Here is a 22,791-nt window from a genome sequence, read left to right as displayed (position 1 = left end):
AAAAAGGAAAAGAATGAGTTAAAGAATATTTAGGTAAATTAGATGTATTCAAGACAACAGGGCCTGATGAAATTCATCCTAGGGTACTTAAAGAGCTAGCTGAAGCAATCAGAACCATTAGCAATTATCTGAGAACACCTGGAGGACAGGAAAGGTCCCAGAAGACAGGAGAAGGGCAAACATCGTACCTATCTTTAAAAAGGGAAACAAGATAGACCTGGGAAATTATAGACCAGTCAGCCTAACTTCAATACTTGAAAAGATACTGGAGAAAATTATTAAACAATCAGTTTGTAAGCACCTGGAGAAAAATACAGTTTTAACGCATAGTCAGCATGAGAATGTGTCAAGAATAAGCCATGCCAAATCAACTTAATTTCCTTTTTTGATAGAATTACTGACCTAGTGGATGTGGGGTGGGGAAGTAGTAGATGTGATATACCTTGGTTTCAGTAAGGCTTTTGACACAGTTCTGCATGACACTTTCATAAGCAAACTAGGGAAGTGTGATCTAGATGAAATTATTATAAGGTGGGTGCACAACTGGTTGAAAGACCATACTCAAAACAGTAACTATCAATGGTTTGCTGTCAAATTTGGGATAATATATTTAACGGGGCCCCGCAGGATTAATTCTGTGTCTGATACTATTCAATATTTTCACTGACGACTTGGATAAAATGGAATAGAGACTATGCTTATAAAATCTGCAGATGACACCAAGCTCAGAGAGGTCGCAAGCTCTTTGGAGGACAGGTTTAAAATGACAAATTGGAGAACTGGTGTGAATTCAACAAGATGAAATTCAATCAAGACAAATGCAAAGTATACTTTGCTTAGGAAGGAAAAATCCAAATGCAAAACTACAAAATGTGAAATTACTGGCTAGGTGGTAGTACTGCTAAAAAGGATCTGTTATAGTGAACCACAAACTTAGTATGAGTCATCAATGTGATGCAGCTGCACAGAAAGGCTAATATGACTCTGGGGTTAACAGGAGTTTTGTATGTAAGACAAAGGAGAGACTTTTCCTGCTCTACTCGGCACTGGTTGATGCTGTATGATTGAAATATGACCATTTATATCACTGATGTTGCACTGTTAGACAATTGCAAAAAATCTTGTATAAAGTATGTAATGTAAGGTGTCAATGGAAAAGTTGTGATTTGCTAAATAAGATTGTCCTGTTTATATGCATGTATCACTTTTGTGACTGAAATTATAAATATTGGCTATATACCTATATCACCATTGTTTGTTCGTTCCTTGGGTAACAGCCACAAGGTAGTTTACATCCAGTCTAGCCAGCACATTGTGAATGGACTTTGAGCTTGAGAAGTCATTCCCCCCGCAACACACATCTGATATCTCTTCCTGCTGATGCCGCAGCCTCCCAGGGGACAATGGCTACTCCCTGTGAGGCATCAAGCCATGCAAGGACATGTGATATGCTCATGTGACCCTGGACTCCATCTTGTGCTTGTAACTTTTCACAGACTGGACTGTGAGGTTTGTTTGAAACAAAAAATGTCCAGGCACATGACAAAGGGCATAAATGACCACTGGAATAACTACATTTTGTCTTTTTCCTCCTCTGATTCTCTGGACTGTGGATTTACAACTAAAAGGAGCATACTGGACTATGGACTGAGGACCTTCCAATCTTTTGGAAGTTACCAAAGACTTTACAAGCCAGCAGTCTCTATAACTTCACTGCTACAAACCTGATATAAGAACATTACCATTATCATATGTATATGATCTATTAACCATTTTTAACTCTCTTCTTCCTTTCTTTTATTAATAAACCTTTACATTTTAGTTACTAAAGGATTGGCAGCAGCATGATTATTGGGTAAGGTCTGAGTTATATAGTGACCTGGCTTAATGGCTGATCTCTTGAGATTACAAGGTCCAGTATCTGGGTCCTGAGATAAGGGCTGCGATGCCTAAAGAGACTGCTTTTCCGACTTCTTGTTAACCAGTTTGATGAAACAGAAGTTTACTTTTGTTACTTGCTTGATATAATCTTATGATAGAATAACCACCAGTGAGTCTGCCCTATTTCTCAGCAGTTTGTCCTGAATCTAGCATTCTCAGCTATGACCCACTAATGCACAAGGACAACTGGTGAGGCCTCAGCTGGAGTAGTGTGTCCAATTCTGGGCACCACAATTTAGGAAGGATGTGCACAAATGGGATGGAGTCCTGAGCAGAGACACAAAAATGATAAAAGATTTAGAAAACTTAACCTTTAAAGAAAGGTTAAAAAAACGGGTCCTGTTTAATTTTGTGTAAAGAAGACAGAGGGGACTGATAAATCTTCCAATATGTTACGGTCTGTTATAAAAAGGACGGTGATCAATTGTTCTCCATTCCCACTGAAGGTAGGACAAGAAGTAATTGGGCTTCCTCTGCAGTAAAGAAGATTTAGGTTAGATATCAGGAAAAAAATTCTAACTGTAAGGGTAGTTAAGCTCTGGCTTTCAAAGCAGGCTGTAGAGTCCCCATCATTGGAAGCTTTTAAAAACACGCTGGACAAACACCTGTCAGGGATGTTTACTTGGTCCTATCACAGCACAGCAGACTGGACTTGACTTCTTGAAGCCCATCCAGCACTACCATTTCTATGATTCCATATTTACAAGAATACAGTAACTCCTCACTTAAAGTCATCCCACTTAACGTTGTGTTGCTGTTACGTTGCTGATCAATATGGGAACATGCTCGTTTAAAGTTGCGCAATGCTCACTTATAACGTTGTTTGGCAGTCGCCTGCTTTGTCCACTGCTTGCAGAAAGAGCAGCCCATTGCAGTTAGCTGGTGGGGGCTTGGAATCAGGGTGGACCGGAAGCCCCCCTATCAGCTCCCCGCTCCCTTAAGTTCCCTGTACAGCAGCTGCCCAGCAGACTACCAAATGCCGGCAGTTCAGCTGTCCCTCCCCCAACTGCCATGTGCTGCTCCTACCCTCTGCCTTGGAGCTGCTCCCGGGAGCCTCTTGCTTGCTGTGCACGGGAGGGGGGGAAGAAGGGGGCTAATGTCAGGGTATCCCCCTCTCCCTTACTCCTGCCCCCCCCGCTTACCCCTTCTCCATATAGAGCAGGGGGGGAGACACAATAGGGCTCAGGACAGAGAGAGCTGGCCACAGCTGCTGTCTCAACTTAAGTGAGGAGTTACTGTACTAGTTTACTGAAAAAAAAAATCCTCAAAGTCCTCTCTCTTCCTCTTCCTATATTAGAATCTTCTTCAGTTGTTCTAATACAAGTCCAATCTAGCAAAGGCAATTCATATGGGCAGACTGTAAACACCACACACAATCTATCTTCAGAATAGGGGGCTTAGATCATAAACTCTTTGGGGCAGATGTTTCTGTATCGTCAAATAGCATGCTCAAATATGGTGGGAGACCAGTAAATCAATCATCTAATGTAATATTTAATAAAATAACTTAAGAACTTTTTTTTTGCCTAAAAAGGAATTACGCAGATGGTGAAAAGTGCTTGACTGACAGTCCAGAAGACTGAAGTCCTTCTTGTATCCAGAGAACAGGTGCAGAGTGGGAAGTGGCAGGACTAGCTTCCTCACACTTTTTCAGGTTAACCTGGAAGGACCACATGCCATTGAATCCATGCCATGCCATTGAATCCGTGGCCTCTCTCTTGTGAACGTCAGCACAAATGACAATTATAGTAGTGATATCTGTGATACTGTCATCTCACAATCAACTCATTTTACATGAGAGAGTGGTCACTAACAAACTGAGCTGAATTCAGGTCAGTGACTTTGAGGTGAAAGATTTTGTATCTACATAACAGAAGTCCCCTCCTTAAAAACGTTCATTAAAAATGCTTGTGATGAAAAAATTACAAACACTACCACTGCTATTTAGAAAACGTTAGCCAGAGATACCATATAAAAGACAGATGGTAAGAAGCCAACAGGTCTCCATTCTTTGTCATTTTTTTTTCATTGCCCTAGCTGAAAATCCTACCTCAACACCTCAATGCGGCGCAGCTGTGACCCTGGCTGTTCAACAGCGATGGTGGCAGAGTGTATTCTCCGTCAGGTCTAACCATGCTATCAAGGTGTCGGACTGTCAGCCCAGCGAGAGGGTTTCTTCCTCTGCAGAGGGGCTATAATCCCTCTCGGAGGCTGTAAGCTAGCTAAATTGAGGAGGTAAACGCGCCACTGACAGCCCAGCCACTGGGTGGCTGAAAACAATGGCTAAAACAACACAGAAAACCAAGTGTCAGTTCTCTGCACGTCCCTCGATCCCCACTCCAGAGGCAGTGAGGCAGTCGATCAACGAGAGGCTGAAAAGAATCTCAGGTGCCAGGTTGCCAAAAGGAAACCAGACAACTCTCTCAGTGTGCACTTATAACTGCAGAACACTGACGAGGGAGGAATCGATAAACCATCTCATGGAGGAAAAGGCAAAAACAGCCTGTGATGTGATGGGTGTTTGCGAAACACAACGAAAGAAGGAGATGGAGGTCAGCTGGAGGGATGGAAGCACGGTCATTGTAGCAAAAGGAGAAGGCACGAGGACAGTTGGAGGAGTCGGATTCATCATAAACAAGGAATGGTCTTTGAAAATTGTCTCATGCCATTTAACATCAGTGTGTATCGGGGTGCTCCAGATCTATGTTCCCACAAGTGCATGCGAAGATGATGATGTGGAAGAATTTTATCAGAGTTACACATATACGATTGTGATGGGAGATTTTAATGCCAAGGTTGAAAGAGGGAGAGAAGGCAAATAGTTCATAGGAAGGTACGGTATCGGAGAACAAAATGCGCGAGAAAAAAATAGCTATAATGGCAGAGACAAGGAGAATGTTCATTGGTAACACCTGGTTCCGAAAGAAGGCCAACAGAAGATGGACTTGGATTGCACTGAACATGAAGACAAAGAATGAAATTGATTACTTTCTGATCAATAGACGACGCATCGTGCAGGATATTTCAGTAGTGCCATCATTTAACATCAGTAGTGATCATCGCCTACAGAGAGCCAGATTCACACTCACTGTGAAGGTGGAGAAAAAGGCGCTGTGTATGGCGAACAGAAGGCACCAACTGATAGCTTTCGATGAGGAAATCCTGAAGGAAAACATTTCCAGGGAAGACTGGAGCCTCCTGGATGACTGCAATTACCATTATGAGAACTTCAGCAATAGACTGGAACGGTACGTGAAATACCAAAAAGAGCTAGCAGAAGAATCTCGGATAATATAAAGACCTTATTGGAGAAGAGGAGGAAAATTAAAAGAAATGGCAGTGACAGGCTTGAGTACTCCCTTCTCTGCAAGCTCATATGAATGAAACTGAAGGAAGACTTCGAAAAATTTCAAACCGAAAAGCTCCTAACAGCTGCTGAAGATCGTAAAAGTCTCAAAAAATGCAAACAGGAACTGGTATTGTATAGGTCATCATTATCGGCTTTGAAGAACAAGGATGGAAAATCAGTAACCGATCGAACAGAGATGGAGGCAATCTGTAGGGATTTCTATACCCAGCTCTTTGCATCCCATATACACGTCCCAATGCCATCACTTCAACAAACCAATGAACACATACTCCCGGTTCTCATCAGCGAAGTCTGTCACACAGTCCATCAAATGAAAAAGGGGAAGGCTCAGGCAAGGACGGTCTGACAGCAGAAGTGCTTAAGGCGGGAGGTCAGGAACTCTGGAAAGCTCTCGCCCAAAGGTTCAGCCATTACCTGGAAATCCAGAAGATACCCTCCAGTTGGAAAGAGTCCAATACCATCTTGCTGCATAAGAAAGGCGATCGAGAAAATCTAAAGAACTATCGCCCGATCTGCCTGCTTTTGCATGTCTATAAGTTGTTAACAATAATAACAAATCGACTGTTGCGAAACCTGGATGAACAGCAACATAGAGAGCAGGATGGTTTTCAAAGAAGCACAATAGACCATCTTCACGCTAAACCAACTATTAGAGCGTTCAAAGGAATACAAGTTCCCTTTGTGCATTGCCTTCGTGGACTATTAGAAAGCGTTTGAAACCATGGAGACTAAGTTCTTTCAGAACAGGGCATCAGTGCAAAATATATCACATTATTAAAGTAAGCGAACTCTGGCTGCAGCACGGATATATTGCTGTTCGACACTCCCCTCCTTTCTCGATGGGGATTCGGTGTGAAACAAGGAGACACAGTTTCACCAAAATTATTCACAGCCAGTCTTGAATTGGTCTTTCGACAAGCAGACCTGAAAGGCAGGATTAATATCAACAGCGAGCAGCTAAACCATCTCAGGTTCGCAGATGATATAGTGCTGATAGCCGAAAATACAGTCCAGCTTGAGAGAATGCTTAAAGAACTGAACGTGAAAAGTAGTCAAGTCGGATTAAAAATGAACCAGTCCAAACCGAAATATGAGATCAGATGTTCTGCCAAGAACCCAAATAACTCTTGGAGGACAGCAGATCCAAGAGGTCGACAAATACCTTTATTTAGGCTAGGAAGTCAACATGCGCCACAATCAGAAAGGCAAACTGTTGCACAGAAAAAAAGCTGGATGGTGCGCATTCAACAACATCAGGGACATCCTCCAAGGAAAGATCAGCAAAACAACTCATGCAAATCTTTTTAACTCGACTGTGCTTCCAGTGATACTATATGGCGGCAAAACATGGTCACTGACGAAGACTGAAGATCATCAACTGTCTGTCACACAGAGGGTGATGGAACAAACATTTTGGGGCATTTTTCTCCACGAACACATCCCCAATGAAATAATTAGGAGCAGTCTGGAGTGCGAGATGTTGTTGTAAAAAGCAGGTTCAGCAAAATGCGGTGGGTGGGACATGTGGCCCGACTCAGTGACAAAAGATGGACTGCAGCTATATCTGAGTGGTATCCACGAGAACTGAAACGGCCACGTGGTCAGCCTCCAAAGAGGTGGGATGATTTCCTAACAAGGAGATATGGACAAGCATGGCGAAGGATGGCCAGAGCGAGAGAAGATTGGAAGACATGCTGTGATCGGCTCAGTCTTAACTGATGAGGGACCAACAGTCTACGCAGTATTTTCTGCCTTAAAAACAGAAACCATCACAACTTTGATAAGTAGACTCAGAGATGTCATTATGTCAAGTACTTCTCTCTGCTGAAATTATAGTTCTTAATTTTCTCTAGCAATGAAGCAGAGATTCTTCTTCCTCTATGGCAGGGGTGGTCAACCTGTGGCTCCGGAGCCACATGCGGCTCTTCAGAAGTTAATATGCAGCTCCTTGTATAGGCACTGAAGGCTTATGAACCTGATCATTCTTTTACAGAAAAAAACTACTACTGTATTCAAGAGGACCTGCTCATACATAAAAACTGCAAGATCATGCCCAGGTGACTTCTCACTCCTCCCCACTTTGTGAAATGTAAACCAAGGCCTGAATCCTACACAAACTTGTATGCATGTTTCATTTTCCTACCATGAGCTGTCCCACTGGCTTCTATGAGACCACTCATGATAATAAGTTTAAACAAATGCAGAAGTGTTTGCAGGATCCACATCTAAGAGTATCGGATTAGAGTCAAACAATACCTTTGACAATATCAGTGTGGATTTGTCTGTTTTGGTTTAAATCTAAAGATTCATCTATTTTATTTTGATTGAGGGCTGCTTTTTTGTTTTAATATTTCATACTTGGCATATTTATACATTTTTGGTAACTTTACTAGAGTGACGTTGAATCAAACAGAGCTAGTTGCATTCACATTTTATCCAACTGTTCATCTTATAATATGCTTAATCATTCAACAGTGACTGCTTCCATTTCTGAGACCAACTAAAATTTTAAGATTAGCTTTCATTTCCATGCTGGTATTAACAGCATCATAGGAAACAAAAAATCCTTAAGGACCATATGTGCTCTAACGCTAGTGCAAGAATTGGACTTCTACTGAGCAGGAAGTCTCTGTAACAAAAGCATTAGTCCTAATACAACAAATGGAAAACTTACATTTAAGGACTTATCTTCACTGCAACAGTTACCTCAAGTTAGTACACTCAAGTTACTCCACTGGAGCCAAGCTCAAGTGAGAGTGACCACATTATGAAACAACATTGGAGCTACCCAGAATGATTGAATTAGCAGCACAGAGTGATTGGATTAGCAGCCAATAGGGAGCTGTAACTAGAATAGGGTGATTTTTTTAGTGCAAATAGTTTTTTCACAGAAAAAACGCAGAATCTGCACAACCAAAATTTGAACGATTTTGGCAAATTGTTTCCATCAAATAAAAAAACTGAATGTAAAAATGGTTCATTTTTAATTTTTTTGTTTTGGAAAGAAGTTTCATTTTGGAATTCCCTTATCTTTTTCCTTTTCTTTTTTTTCTTTAGTAAAAGTAAGGAAAGAGGGGAAAAAAACCATTTAACCATCCAAAACATTTTGTTCGACCCCAAACAAATTTTTCAACTTTTGTTTCAATGAGAAATCTGACAAGTTTCTGTTCTGGTTCCATCTTAAACTGAACATTTTGATTTTTCAGTTAGGCCACCAAACTGAAAAAAACAGTTAATTACTGAGCTTTGGTCACAACTTGAGCTGCTCTATCCTCACTGCATTAGCAGCTCCAGCTTCAGCAGCACTTCATACCCCCGTACCTAGTTCAAGTTTACAATGCCACTTAATTTGAGCTAGCAATATGTGTGGGGACAGTAGTAAAACTCAAGTTTATAGTTTGAGCTAACAATGTAATGATGACAAGCCTCAAGAGTGAACAGCAGTACATGTCAGTATATGAGTAACACAGTACTATGTAAAAGGCAGGATCGAAACTTCTTAAAAGCTATTTAACTACAGACAAACTTAAAAATTTATAAACCCTATGTGTGTTATTTCATAAAATTTATATTGTTGAGTTAATGAGACCACAAAGCAAAATGAAATATCCTTTAAAGGTCTGATGGATGTATGGAAAGTAATGCAATCTATCTATCTATACATGAACACAGAGGACGACAGAAAATTTAAGTATTCTCCTTTTACCTACTTTACTGAGTGAACAGCTTGTTATGACTTGGCTATTACATACTAAAAGAGCTGAATAAATGCTTTCTGGAATACACTGCTTTCTAATCGAGTACAAAGACAATGGTATCAAATATAAAAAATTGGACATATAACCAAGGTGACTCGATTTCAAAGGGACTTGGACATTTTAAAGGACTAAACCAGTAAATGCCATTTAATGGTGACAAAAACTAAGCTAAGCCAGTACAGAAAGCAACAGATAGAAGAAACTGCAATGTGGAACCCCACCCATGCACCCCTGCCAAAAAAAGAGGTTTTGGTCCAGAACCTACAAATACTTATGGACTTGCTTAACTGAAGACAAAGGGATTACTTGATTACACTTCACCATGCCCGTAAGTGTTTTGGGGGCTTAATGTGGAATAGTGTTGAAGCTATAAACTCAGTGTTATCTTCAGTCCTAGTGACCTAATAATCATTATTATTCCAGTAGTATCCACCTTGAATTAAGTGCCATCCACACAATCTAGCCTGAAAAGTTCATAATCTAAGAAAACAAGCAATATACAGAAGAGTGAAAGAGAGGAATAAAACATACAATCACATATACTTTTTAAAAAATAAGGAAAAAAATAATCCTTAAGAGACTCTGACCCTAGCCAAAATTAGTTGGGTAACTTCCTGTAGGCATCATGACAAAAGTGGGTCTTGAGAGATGTGAAGCATCAGTATAAAATACTTCGGGTAAATATGTTCAAACAGATGTTCCCTATTGCAATGTGGTAGAGGGCCAGCTTTCCAAAATGAACACACCCAACACATTAAGAAAATTCCCTACATAAATCCACTGCCACCAAATGGAAGCATAGTCAATGGTCCCAGTAACAGGTCACAGCTCTCAAAATTAGGAAAAGGATCAGGTCAGAAAAATACTAAGAGCTTGATTTTAAGGCATCCTTTCCCACCTCAATATGCACACATGTTTTGTTTCCAATGAAGAGAATAAAACTGTTAATATTGTTGCCTTTTTTCTAAACTGTGGTCTATGGACCACTAAGGGTCTGCAGTTTGCTGGCTGATAACATGATGCTGGCTCTTTTCCATTTCTACTGGGGCTACTGTTGTATAAAAGGAAAAAGAGGAAACGGAAGCCATCATAGCAGCCATTGCCACCTGTGGAATTGGAAATGCTAGCTAGTGGTAAAAGAATATCCATGGGCCATGGGAAAAAGAAACAAGGCAACCCGGCATGCTCACAGAAGGGACCTGAGCAACAGAGAAATACATGCAGAGGGAGAAGAGAAATCCACGTGGCAGAAGGAATGGGCCGGGGACAAAAGAAAAGAGAACAGATTTTGGGACAGAAAGAAACAAAATTAAGAGCAAGAGTAGACAGTGTGATTAACTCTCTCATAAAGGACAACACAATATTGCACTAAAGACACCTAAAAATAATTTCCTAATATTACTTTCACGTATAAGCAGCTGATGTCTTTGCCACAGGGACATTATGGAATTGCAATTCAAAAAGACAGTGTTCTTGGCGACAAGTTCTCTACTAAGATGTGGGCTGCAACATGAATGAGTTGTCTTATATTAGACTATACCTGAAAGTCTGAATGGATTAGCCATAAGAAAACATAAGAACATAAGAAAGGCCGTACCGGGTCAGACCAAAGGTCCATCTAGCCCAGTATCTATCTACCGACAGTGGCCAATGCCAGGTGCCCCAGAGGGAGTGAACCTAACAGGCAATGATCAAGTGATCTCTCTCCTGCCATCCATCTCCATCCTCTGACGAACAGAGGCTAGGGTAGGGTGACCAGACGTCCCGATTTTATCGGGACTGTCCCAATATTTGCTTGTTTGTCCCGCGTCCCAACCGATGTTCGGTCGGGACACGGGACAAACAAGCAATTTTGCCCTCCGCTCCGGTGCATAGATGGAACCCGGAGGGGCTTTCACCCCCCACTTCCCCCGACCATCCCCCTTCTTCCCCCATTGGACCCCTCCCCAAATCCCTGCCCTGGACCCGCCCCAACCCTGCCCCTCACTGCCCATTGGATCCCTCCCCAACTCCCCGCCCTGGCCCCGCCTCTTCCCCAAGCACGCAGCATTCCTCCTCCCTCCCAGGTTTGCACACGGGCCATGGCCGGGGCTGGGAGTGCAGCATGGAGGCTGCTCCAGCCCTGCAGCCTGCAGGGCAGCGCGGAGCAGGCAGGGGGCAGAGACACGTGTGGGGCAGACACGCTCCTGCCAGGAGGGGCCGGGCCCGGCTGCCTGGTTCGCCCCCTGCCCGGGGGGGGGGTGTCCCCGAGTTCCCTGCAGCCGGAGCGGGGCTGCCCGGGGCGAGTGTCCCAGGCGGGGCAGAGTGGAGCAGCCTCTGCTGTGGGGCTGGTGCAATGAAGCCCGGGAGCGGCTGGGCCAGGAGCTGCAAGAGGGGTCCGGAGCGTGGCTCGGCTGCACAGCTCGGGGCCCAGGAGCGAGGGGATGGGGGAGCTGGGAGTGTTTTGGGGGTCAGAGCTGAGAGTTGGGTGGAGACGGGGCGCTCTGGCTTTTGTTTTTTTGCTCCACCCTCCCCCCCCCCCCCCCGCGTCCCGATATTTCATGTTTGTCATCTGGTCACCCTAGGCTAGGGACACCATTCTTACCCATCCTGGCTAATAGCCATTTATGGACTTAGCCACCATGAATTTATCCAGCCCTAAAATCACACTACATTATTAGGAATTTAAGGGTCATCGAGCCACATATCCTTGGAAAAGTTGCTTTACACAGATAGAGCCATTGTTTTAGCCTCAACCTTTCCAGACTATTTTCAGGAGTCTGATTTGTCTTGTGTACCAAGTTTCACCTCACTAAAAGCTACTTGCTTACAAAATGCTTATAAAAATACAAAAATTGTCACTATAACTGAAAAATTGCTTATTTTTCATTTTTACCAATTATAAAATAAATCAATGGGAATATTAATATTGTACTTACATTTCAGTATATAGAGCAGTATAAACAACAGGGTGGAAAAAACACAATTTTTTTTTAATCTAAAATCAGATTTTTTTTATAAAATGCTTTTTGAGGGAAAAAGTTTTAATTAAGATATCTCATCATGGAACATGCATTATAAATTCTAATTCTATAGTATGAGACAATATATTCACGTAATGTTTAAGAAAAGTTTTGTAAATGAGTTCCAATAGTTCATGGATTAGGGACCCGATCTTATGGGGTTCCAGGGGCTTCTGCACAGATTATTTAGGTTAATCTTTCTAACTACCCAATGGGGCTCAGGGCTCAGTCTAGAAGATACCACCAGAGATGCTTAATTTTGCAGTTCTCAAACTGTGTATGTGTGTCTCCAGAGATAAGATGCTTGTTGACAGCAAAAATGTTTTTAAATAAATAAATAAATAAATAGAGAGGTGAAACAAACTTCAACCCTATCGTCCCTCTGCAAATTTGTGTACACAAAATCAATCCCTTACCTCTCTCTAAAAGTGCAAAGTTTCAAGAAGTTCAATGAACAGAAGATTGTTGGGGGCGGAACAGATATGGACAGGGAGAAGAAGTCTGGAGATAAATGTGAGAAGGGAGGGACAGGCAGTAGAATCAAAAGTCAAACTGTTTGAGCAGCATATTCCAGAAGTCTTGAGATCTTTCTGAGTGTAGCCTTCATTGATTTGAGATCTACCATACCATTCTCTCACTAGACGGGAAAACCTATAATGGCAGCAGGCCGTAAAAGAAACCCAGTTTGGGAATAAGAACCATTCAAGAAATACATGTTTGCTGATGACGTTTTAAAGTGAGACCAGTAAACTGGTGGAAGTCACTTAAGCACTTGGATTCAGAGACTGTTGAAGTGATAATATCACTTTTAACAGCAATAGCTTCTTCTGCCAGCGTAGAAAGACTATTTTCTTCCTTTGGACTAATTCATTCCAAACTGAGAAATCATTTGGGTCCTGAAAAAGCAGGAAAGCTTGTTTTTCTTTTCCAGATTATGAACAAACAGAAAAATTAAGGTGAAGACGACTGAGTTAACTGCAGAAGCCAATATTTTAAGTCTCTCATGTTGACCTGGCTGATGTAGTTGATTTAATTTTTGTTGTTCGTTTTTCTTTAAATATTTCATTTAATTGTTTTAGTTAAAAACAATTAACAAAAACATGATTAAAAAACGTGACTGTTTAACTAAATTCAAAAATTCATATGCTTGTTTTGTTAAAATATTATGTTTGCTGTTGAAGAAAAATATCCAGAATACATAATGTTGTTGTTTTAATTAAATAAAACAATTTAAAATGTCTGGTGATGCCATGCTGTATTAAGAGAACAAGAAAATCCTCCAAATATTAATGATTAACCTGTTGAATTGGTGATATTTATGAAGTCATTGGCAGGTGAACTATCTGCTTCAAATACCTTTGGTAAATGAAATAACCAATAATTCATTCATTTTCTGATATAGCTGTAAAACTAATCTGAAAAGTTTTCAAAATAAATCACTTTAAAATGTAGAGTGTGTATTTTCTAAAAAATGAAACCTACATCTCTGAGTTGTGAGGAGTATGTATTAAGGTTATACCAACCAACCAAGAAGGCACTTTTATATAGAAATCCATGATTAAATCGAGTCTTCCTGGCTAGTGATTTAAATCATGATTTAAATCCTAAATTAAATCCACCCTGTAAACAAGTATCGTCTGTAGGAAATTTTAATTTGTACTTTGTTAGTGCTTTTTATGTAGCTTGCTGTAAAACCAGTCAAATATCTAGATGAGTTGATGTATCCCCTGGAAGACCTCTGAGTACCCCCAGGGGTAAGTGTACTCCTGGTTGAGAACTAGTGGACTAAAAGGTCTCAAACCCTGTCTCCTTGTTCAGCACTAAACACATCATCAGCATTCTATAACAACAGTTTTACAACCTCTGGATTTCATTTAAGACCTCAAAGTCAGATTTTTAATCCTTCTAGACTGAGAAATCAAAGGTTGTATAGTATCAGTGGAAAGTTAGTTTTGAATGACTGTCATAAGGTTTTGGATTTTAGATTCCCAATTGCCACAATAATGTGGGTATGCTTGAAGATACCTCAGATTAAAACTAAAAAGATTTTCATACTTAAAAAAAAAAAAATCACATAAAACCTGAAAATGCCAATCTACAATGTGTTTTCTGTTAGCTGTATTTGTACTGTCAAGAAATTAACAGCTATTAGCCACTTTTTCCAGGCTGTCTCCCTCAATAACCTAGAGACAACTGAATCATCTGGGGGAAAGAAAGATTGTTATCCTTCCTGTGCTGATTTTCCTCAATGTTTTAATCACTTTCATAGACTAAGAACAAAAATATTTTCTTAAGCTTGGCTTGACTTTTCTCTGACTTTTAGAATTAAGTTGCAACTTATATCACTTAGCATATATAGTGCCATTATGATGATTTGAAAGCCCATCTCAAAGAAACAGATAACAATAATAATCTAAATAATATTTCTCACTTCTATATACCACTTTCTCTGAGAATCCCAAAGAGATTTATTAATATTACGGCTCATCAGTTCCATAAGTCATTATTATTAACCCTGTTTCCATGGCTTGAAAAATTTACTAAATGACACCTACTAGCCTGAGCCCAATATGAAAGATTACTCTCAGACCTACAAGCAAGGTCCTAGTAAGCAGCTCCCACACCCAGCTGCTGGGAAAGTGTAGAGTGCTCGAAATTCTACCAGAGTGCTTTCCCTAGGAACTTCATCTGTTTAATAAGCTTCAAGCAAGTAGACGTAATAAATTATGAAGTCAAAATTCAAAATGACTGCTCTGGTTGCTGGAAGGGAAAGTTACAGATATTTAAGTCGGCTTCTCTGAAGATACCATTCCAATGAGATTCACACTCCTAAATCTTAATTCCCTAGGATGAGATATGCAGAACTCCTAAGGTCTTAACTTTTGGTCCATAAGGCGAGCAGTAGTAGGATGGAATCTAAGTCAGCACCCAACTTCTGATGGCTCTCCTGCCCATGCAACTCTCCGAGTTTAACCATTTCTCTTCTAAGTCAGTTTCTTACTGAGCTGGAGGCACAGTCTCCCTAAATAAACCACTAAATTAAAAGAAAACATTGGAAACAAAAACTATTGTTTCAAGAAAAAACACAAAAGCATCATTTTCTAGAGCAATTACTCCCAAACTCTGAGGGTAGTGAGCAGGTGAATAGAAAGCCTATTGGAATGATATCTTAAGAGAAGATAAAAATAGCATCCCTCCAAGATTCTCAATTCTGGGGATAAGGTGCATGGCTCGAGTGATGTCCAAGAGAAAAATCAAATGAAAATAAAACTCCAAGAAGCAGAAACAATAAGGCCAATGCGCCAATAAGCTTTTCTGTATTTATTTTGCAAACACAGTGGAGGGAGAAGATGCTTCCTTCGCAATTCTAGATGTTATGCAGGATGTCTGAAAGAGGAGAGCAAATACAAAACATCCATAAATTTAGCTATTCTAAAAGAAACAAATGTATGACAAAGTGGATTAAGCTCATTCACTCTGTAAGATGGAGATCACACACCAGGAATAAGACTCTTCATGTAAGAAACAAGTTCAAAAGGAGTTTCATCAGCACCACATTAATACTCAATGAAAGAAAGAGCTTTTTAATATAGGCATTTGAAAAAGGATCAAGCCCTGCATGAATCTGACAATAAAAGTCTACAGAAACACTTATCTACCAGTGCACAATAGGCTGAAATAGCTGTCAAATAAATTTGGAGACACTCGGTTGAAGAATGTGGCAAGAAATCTGTATGCAATATAAGTTTGGAGGTTGATGGGGGTTTGTCTGCACCACACCACAAACTTTTTCCAGTTGCTGTTTTAAGTCCTTCTGGTAGATGACTTTCAAAAAGCCTGCAGGAATCAGCCAACTCCTCAGACACACCAAACTTAGATGTCTTAGCAGCGTCTGTAAAAGTTGGGAGAATGCTGGATCCTGCCCAGCAGGTTGTTATCCAGTTGCTTTTCTGCCTTGGTTTACATGTAGCATCAGTGCAATCCTGATGACTCCATCTAATTATGACACTTATGACTCCATCTAATTATATTTTCCTCCTGAACCTCAATTTACACCACACAAGCATCTGAAATTGTCTACTCAATGAAAGGACCTGGAACATCACAAAGGCTTCATGACATTCTAGCAGTCGTCGTGCCGGAATCCCGACATAAGAGGGACAAAGGGGCTGGCATCAAAGCCAGAGCTTTATGTGCCAAGGAGGAAACTCCAAGGGAGCAGGTATCACCTTTCATACAAAAAGGATTCAAACTGCTCTGAGCACTCCAGACAAGTGACGGACAATAGAAATGCCTCAAAGCTGTTATTGGGAAAATATCAGCCGCGTAGCATATAGTAATACCATAAATCAGTTTTTAGCCCCAAGCTGGGAATATGCAGAAGCAGGAATTCCAGGAGTGGAAATGACTGAATTGCAGGGATGTGACTGCAGTGTGTCAGAAGAAAGTAGTGGGTTCTCTTTCAATACCCCCTCAATCTTTTGTGTCAAGGATCCACCTCATCAGGTACATGAGAACTCAGCATCAAAAATTTCAACACTGAGACCTGAAGTCTCAAATTTTGGGATATAAGAGTGATGGCACAGGGCTTTTTTACTCTCAAGGACATATCAGGAGGAAGCTAGGTGTGTGTTGATGCAGAGGGTACACACACACTGTACTCAGCAGCTTCCCTTTTGAAGCAGTCTAGAATGATTTTGTGCCAGACTTTGGAGAGTTTCCCTACAATGCCTTGAAAAGAAGATGTTCCCCATGTTTCCTCATTACCAAAGTGGCAGATGTTTGCACACTGAACACCTCTGTATTTGCTGGTTAGACTGTAAATGCAACACAGCAGTCATACTCATTCACTACTGATCTGGTTCTACCACTCAGATATCCTTTGAACCTGCTAAATAGTGTTCTTTCTGCCTTAATGTTTGAGGAAACTGTTGAGTAAAAATAATATAACCAAATACCAAAGCCACTTGTGCCAACTGGTGCTTAAGTACTTACCCACAGGCACTGATGTGATGAAGCCAACCATGGAAACATCAACAATACAAGGACATGAGTGCAAAACATCTGGGAAAAAACTGGCATCAAAATACTCTGAAATAAGCATGGAGATAGGCACCAAAGTGCTCAAAAAAAGGTGCTGAAGGACAAAGACGAGAACTGAAGTGCTGAAAACTGGGCACAAAAGCACTGAAATATGGGTGCTGACCAAAACCACACTGAAGCATTGAGGCAAATTGCCAAACAATATATACTAATCTGGACTGGACTGGATGACAGAGACATTGGAAAGAATATCCACAAGACAAGCAAAGTAGTCCACAGAGAAGAGCCATGTTTGAAGACAGAGTCAAAAAGAAGTGAGAGGGAAGTTAAGTTAAGGTCAGACATTGATATGTAAATGTAAGTAAAGGACTGCCAAATTCTGCCTTTAGGAACCAAAAATCATCACCTGTCTGCTGAGATTCACTTCACTAGGAAGCCAACACTCAGAAGTGAGAATATTGGTCAGCTGAAGCATTACATAGAATTGACTTCATCTTCCTCAACAAGAACCTCCTGATTATTCTGCCACACCTGTAGCTCTCTCCTCTCCCCCCCACTCTTTGCCACTGTTTGCAATCTTTAGGGAAGCTCTCTGATACTGGTAGCAGTGCTAACTAGCAACAAAGTGAAATTGACATGATCACTGGCAGTTTCACTGCTACTGTGAACAGGAGTAAAACTGACCAGGATCTTGTTAGCTTCACTTTGCTGCTATGGACTGGGGTATTATAAATATCTGGCAGCAGACACGTTGGCAAGTTATGGTTCTCTACCTTAAGCTCTAGAAATCTACTTCTTTAACACACATGAAGTCTTCATAAATTGATGACTTTAGCACCTCACATCCTACTCACCATGCGGCAGGGAAGTTCCCTATTTGCCAAAGTAGATTTTTTTACTCATTTAGCTCCACCCTTTCCACCAATAGAGAAATTGATGCCTCAAGGCCACTGAAATAATATTTCAAGGAAACAGACACACTGTCAGCCATCAGTAATCGGAGTGGGGAGGAAGAAGGGCCCATTACCACAGTATCTGAGCACCTCACAGCCTTTAACGTGTATCCTCACAATACGGTCTGTGAAGTGCATACAATTATCCCCACTTTACAGAGAGGGAACACAGGCACAGAAAGACAAAGGGACTCATACCAGGTCACACAGGAAAGTCTGTGGCAGAGCAGGAAATTAAACCCAGGTCTCCAGATTCCCAGGCTAACACTGCAACCACTCGACCACACTGAGAAATATTAATTTTAAGGCACAGGACATGAAGGATTTTGCAGTTCCAGTGAAATACTGTCAACCTCATTGGGTAACCTCCCTTCCTCCATGTGGTCTGTGAGAACCAGGGGCGTGCATGCCCTGGCGTGAGGTCCTCCTTGGCAGCAGCACCAGTAGGTAGGAGTGCAGCATCCCCTCACAGAAATGGACAGGCACAGGAGACCAGCCCTGATGAGGCCACCCCCTGCAACAGCAGCGAGGCTCTTGCCCTGCGGCTGTCTCCCCAGCCCCTGCCCCAGGTGTGAGAGAGGGAGGGGGCCTGTGACACCCCCGTGAGGCTCAGCCAGGCTGTTCAGGGAGCTGCTGGACTCTCCCACTGAAGCGCCTGGCAAACTGATCTCATCAGAGACAGCCCAGAGGGCGAACAGGTTCCCAGGCAAGACGCAGGGTCTGGGTCTGGGTCTGGGTCTGGCCTCACCCCCGCCCCACCTTCGGAGCCGCTGAAACCGTTGGTGTTTAGAACGTTCCCTACATTCTATTACCTGTCGCCGACGGTGGTTCTCTCCAGTTCCCCCACCCCCACCCCGTCCTGGGCCGGGCGTACGTACGTGTCTGCGTGGGTACGTCACTACTCCGCACGGCAGCCACCTCCCCTCCCTCTCACGCGTGCGACCCGCACTCACACTTAGTCACGCATGGGCAGGGCAGCGTCTCACCCGGATGTGGCTTTCACGCCGCTCCGCCTCCTGCCGGTCACGTGGTGTTGGGGGGGGGGTGAGGCTCCCGGTCCCGCGCGCGTTCTGAGTCAGGTTGGAGCGCGCGGGCTCAGGGAAGCGGCGGGCTGCCCCTCCCCGCGGGTTTCCCCGGGCGCCGTCTGCTGATGACGGGCAGCCGCTGCCTGCGGGGCCCGCCAAGGCGAGGTTCCGTCGACGCCTTGGCGCCTCCGAGGAGGCTGCCCACGAGGCTGGTGGGATGCGGGCACCGGGGTGAGGCCCGCGCCACTCGTGTCCCCTGGACACCCCCCCCCCCGCAGCCGTGATAGCGCGGGGCACGGCGCCTCCCTGCAGGGCAGCGCGCTTACCCCCCGGCGCAGCGCTGCGGGCCCAGCCAAAGCACGTGACTCGGGAGATGACTTGGATGAACACCCCTGTCACGTCCCTCCCCAGCCTGCGATGTGCTGGTCAGCAGTGGGGTTGACGGGGGACGGAGGGAGATGGGACACGGGACAGTTGTATCGGGCAGGGGCGGCTCCAGACCCCAGCGCGCCAAGTGCTCGCTTGGGGCAGTGTCCTGCGGGAGGGCATCAGGCGGCTCCGGTGGACCTCCCGCAGGCACGTCTGCGGGAGGTTCACCGCAGCCACGGGACCGGCGACCGCCAGAGCGCCCCCCGTGGCGTGCCACCGTGCTTGGGGCAGCGGAAATCCTACAGCCGCCCCTGGTATCGGGTACCTGGGAACAGCAGGCATAGCGGTGTGAATAAAGTGAAGGGGGGGGCAGCAACGATGCACCAAACTTCTCTTGAAGGGCCTGGTTCTGAGGTGCAGGGGGCCACTGGCTGTGGATACAACAAGGGCTGGGGCTTCAGGTAGCAGCCAAAGTTGTCAATAGTTCTGCCTTTCCTGAGCTCTGCCAACCAGCACTCTTGGCAGGAAGCCTGTAGGCAGTTGCAGAAAAGCGGTCAAGGACCAACCCACCCTGGAAAAGGGGTGATCTAAAGAATCATGCCAATGTAGTTTACACAGTGGCTGTAAGGAGCAGAGATGCCCTCATGGTAAGTAAGGCATAGATGTAGGTCCATCAACTTCTTACTGTTTTGTCCATTTAAATTATTTTGTTTCGTTATATTACATTTACTTTAATAATTTACAGCAGCTGACAATAGATAAAGTATAAATCCCACTTTATCTATACCACATTTTATTAAACATTATTCATTTTTTCATGAGATACTTACCACTGCCTGCCGCAGTGAACCATCCTAGAATACCCCAAACAGTACCTTAGGGTTCTTCCCTTGAAATTAACCCAGTACTGCATCCCTCATATAACTCACACTTCTCCATCCCCATTCAGTTACACAATTCCCATGGGACATCCCAACTGTTCCAACCCGTAGGGGGCTTCCTTCTCCAGCACACCCTCGCTGCCCTCCATCAGTCCTCTATAGCCCCAAGAATCCCCCATCTGTCCTGATATTTCACCCCCAAAGCCCTCCTTAGCCCCAGAGACCCCCTTCCTTACTGGCTTAAATATTTTGCCCCTCCCACTGAACCTCAGTGCTCCAGCCCTCACATTAGTCCCAGAAATCTTTCCCTTATTGCACCAAACTAACAAAAACCCCTATTTTAAAATACTGTTTTGTACGTTTCTAATTGAATTCCATTTTCTGTCCAAATACATTTTGATACAAATCACAAGTAGAAAATTGATCTAGCAAATAAGAAATGCATTCATTCGAGCTCACCAAGAAGCAAAGCATCTCATACAGCAAAATCCCCCTTAATTAATTGAAATTCATCTCAAAATGGCCACCTCTTCTTTTAATCTCCACAGCAAAAATAAACAGTTCGTATCACACACTTTAACTGAAGGTGAAATGGGATTGTTAGGCTCTCACCCAGGGCTGAGCATTTGTGGTTAAGACAAGGGAGAAACTCTCCTTCCCCAGGTTCACCCAGCACTCCCCTTTAGAAGAAGCAAGCAATCCTTATCATAGGACTGGAAGGCACCTTGAGAGGTCTTCTAATCCAGTCCCCTACATTCAAGGCGGGACTAAGTATTATCTAGACTATCCCTGACAGGTGATTGTTTAACCTGCTTTTAAAAATCTCCTATGACAGAGTCCACAGCCTCCCTGGGCAATTTATTCCAGTGCTTAACCACGCTGGCCATTAGGCAGTTTTCCTCATGTCCAACCTAAACTGACCTTGCTGCAATTTAGGACAAATGCTTCTTGTCCTAGCCTCGGAGGTTAAAGATAACCATTTTTCTTCCTCTTTCTTGAAACAACCTTTTAAATACTTGAAAACTGTTATCAAGACCCCCACTTAGTCTTCTCTTCTCCAGACTTATGAGGGTGCTTTCCCTGCATAGATTGTCATGCACCCCTGTGGGCTCAGTGCTCACTGAAACCCTCAGCACCCAGTCAAATTGCTAGTAAAAGTGGCAAGTAGAAGATGAGTTCCCAGAGGTGCCATTACTATCCCTGACCTTCTTGTAGTCAATTTTAAACCACTTGACTTGATCTCTGTCCTCATTGGCAGTCTGGAAGATCCTCAGCATCTCAGTTCTATTTAAAATGTCTTCGTACACATGATCATTTCTTGCACTCTTACTGAAGTCTTGTTCACCTTGCACCAGATATTTATCAGAATTCAGTTGTGTTCCTATGGCAAGTTACCGGAATGCCTGATGCAAAGGTTCTTCCTGTTTGTGGCCATAGCTGACACAGAATGTTAAATATGCTTCCAGATGACCAGTCACTGTTGAAAGCAAGAGTTAAATGCCAAGCAGCTGCATTTGAGCTGTATTTGAAAAAAGGGGGGTTTCATCTGGTTTCTGAGAATTGATTGGGAAGTTTTGGGGTAGAAGAGCTGTGAAACACAGGCCTAAAAGATTTTGGGGTAGTGTTGGTGGAATCTCTGGATACAAGTCTGGGGACCCAGGCTTCAGCCACATGCACACTGCAAAATGACAGGGCTTGGACCTGAGTCCCAAGGGGACTCGGCTCACCCCCCACCCCATCCCATTTGGGTCCTAGGACCCAGCTCCTGAGGGCTTGTTGGCCCAAGTCAGATTTGTGTGTGGATGGTAGGGCATGTTGGGTTCAAACCTGAATCTGAGTCCAAGTTTACAGTGTAGTGCAGATGTAGCCTGGATGCCTTCTCTAGGCAGTGCTTGGAGGTCAAACTTCACTGCTCCTCTTCCCAAATGACACTTCCTTCAGTTGGGTGTGTCAGAGTGGCAATGCCTGATAAGCAAGGACAGACTGGTACATCCTGTCACAGAATCACTCACAATTTTCTAATCTTAATGTACGTTAAGCTCTATAATTGCTTAAAACATTGTGTACAAGTGTAGCCTTCTAGCAACCCAAAAGTACCAAGTTTAGTGTAAAGGCTGTGTTTAGTTGCAAAATCAACATTTTAATGTTTACCAGTCAATGAGTATCAACTGTTCTTTAGAAACCTAACTGAAGTACATATGCAAAATGAAATTAAAATCTATTATTTAAATCATTTTGATTTAAATCAATCCATCCCACTTACAGAACCATTCAGTCCTGAGTGACCAGTTCAACTCTGGCCTAGAATGGTAATAAGCAAAAATAATTACTAGATAACCGCTGTGACATGGCCTCAGAAGTGAGCTGTACTTTGTGTCCATAAGTACTTTGCAACATGGAGACCTTGAGGTGGTCCTTTCCAGGTCAGCACAAGGACACCTCTTACTTT

At 43.0% G+C, this 22,791-nt stretch overlaps 1 protein-coding gene across 6 annotated transcripts in view; it reads right to left on the bottom strand.

Annotated features, from left to right (window-relative positions):
* CCDC91 (coiled-coil domain containing 91) overlaps window positions 1-21,681 on the bottom strand; it is a 341,433-nt gene extending 319,752 nt beyond the window's left edge. Inside the window, exon 1 of one of the 6 annotated variants that reach the window (XM_044996321.1) lies at window positions 21,548-21,681. The gene's annotated coding sequence lies outside the window, so the exon portion shown is untranslated. The other 5 variants (XM_044996330.1, XM_044996304.1, XM_044996314.1 and 2 more) reach the window with 5 other exon arrangements.
* Window positions 21,682-22,791: the final 1,110 nt, after the last annotated feature.

Source organism: Mauremys mutica, chromosome 1 (genome assembly GCF_020497125.1).
Source record: "Mauremys mutica isolate MM-2020 ecotype Southern chromosome 1, ASM2049712v1, whole genome shotgun sequence".
Lineage (NCBI taxonomy): Eukaryota > Metazoa > Chordata > Testudines > Geoemydidae > Mauremys > Mauremys mutica.
This window is presented reverse-complemented; position numbering and strand designations above follow the sequence as displayed.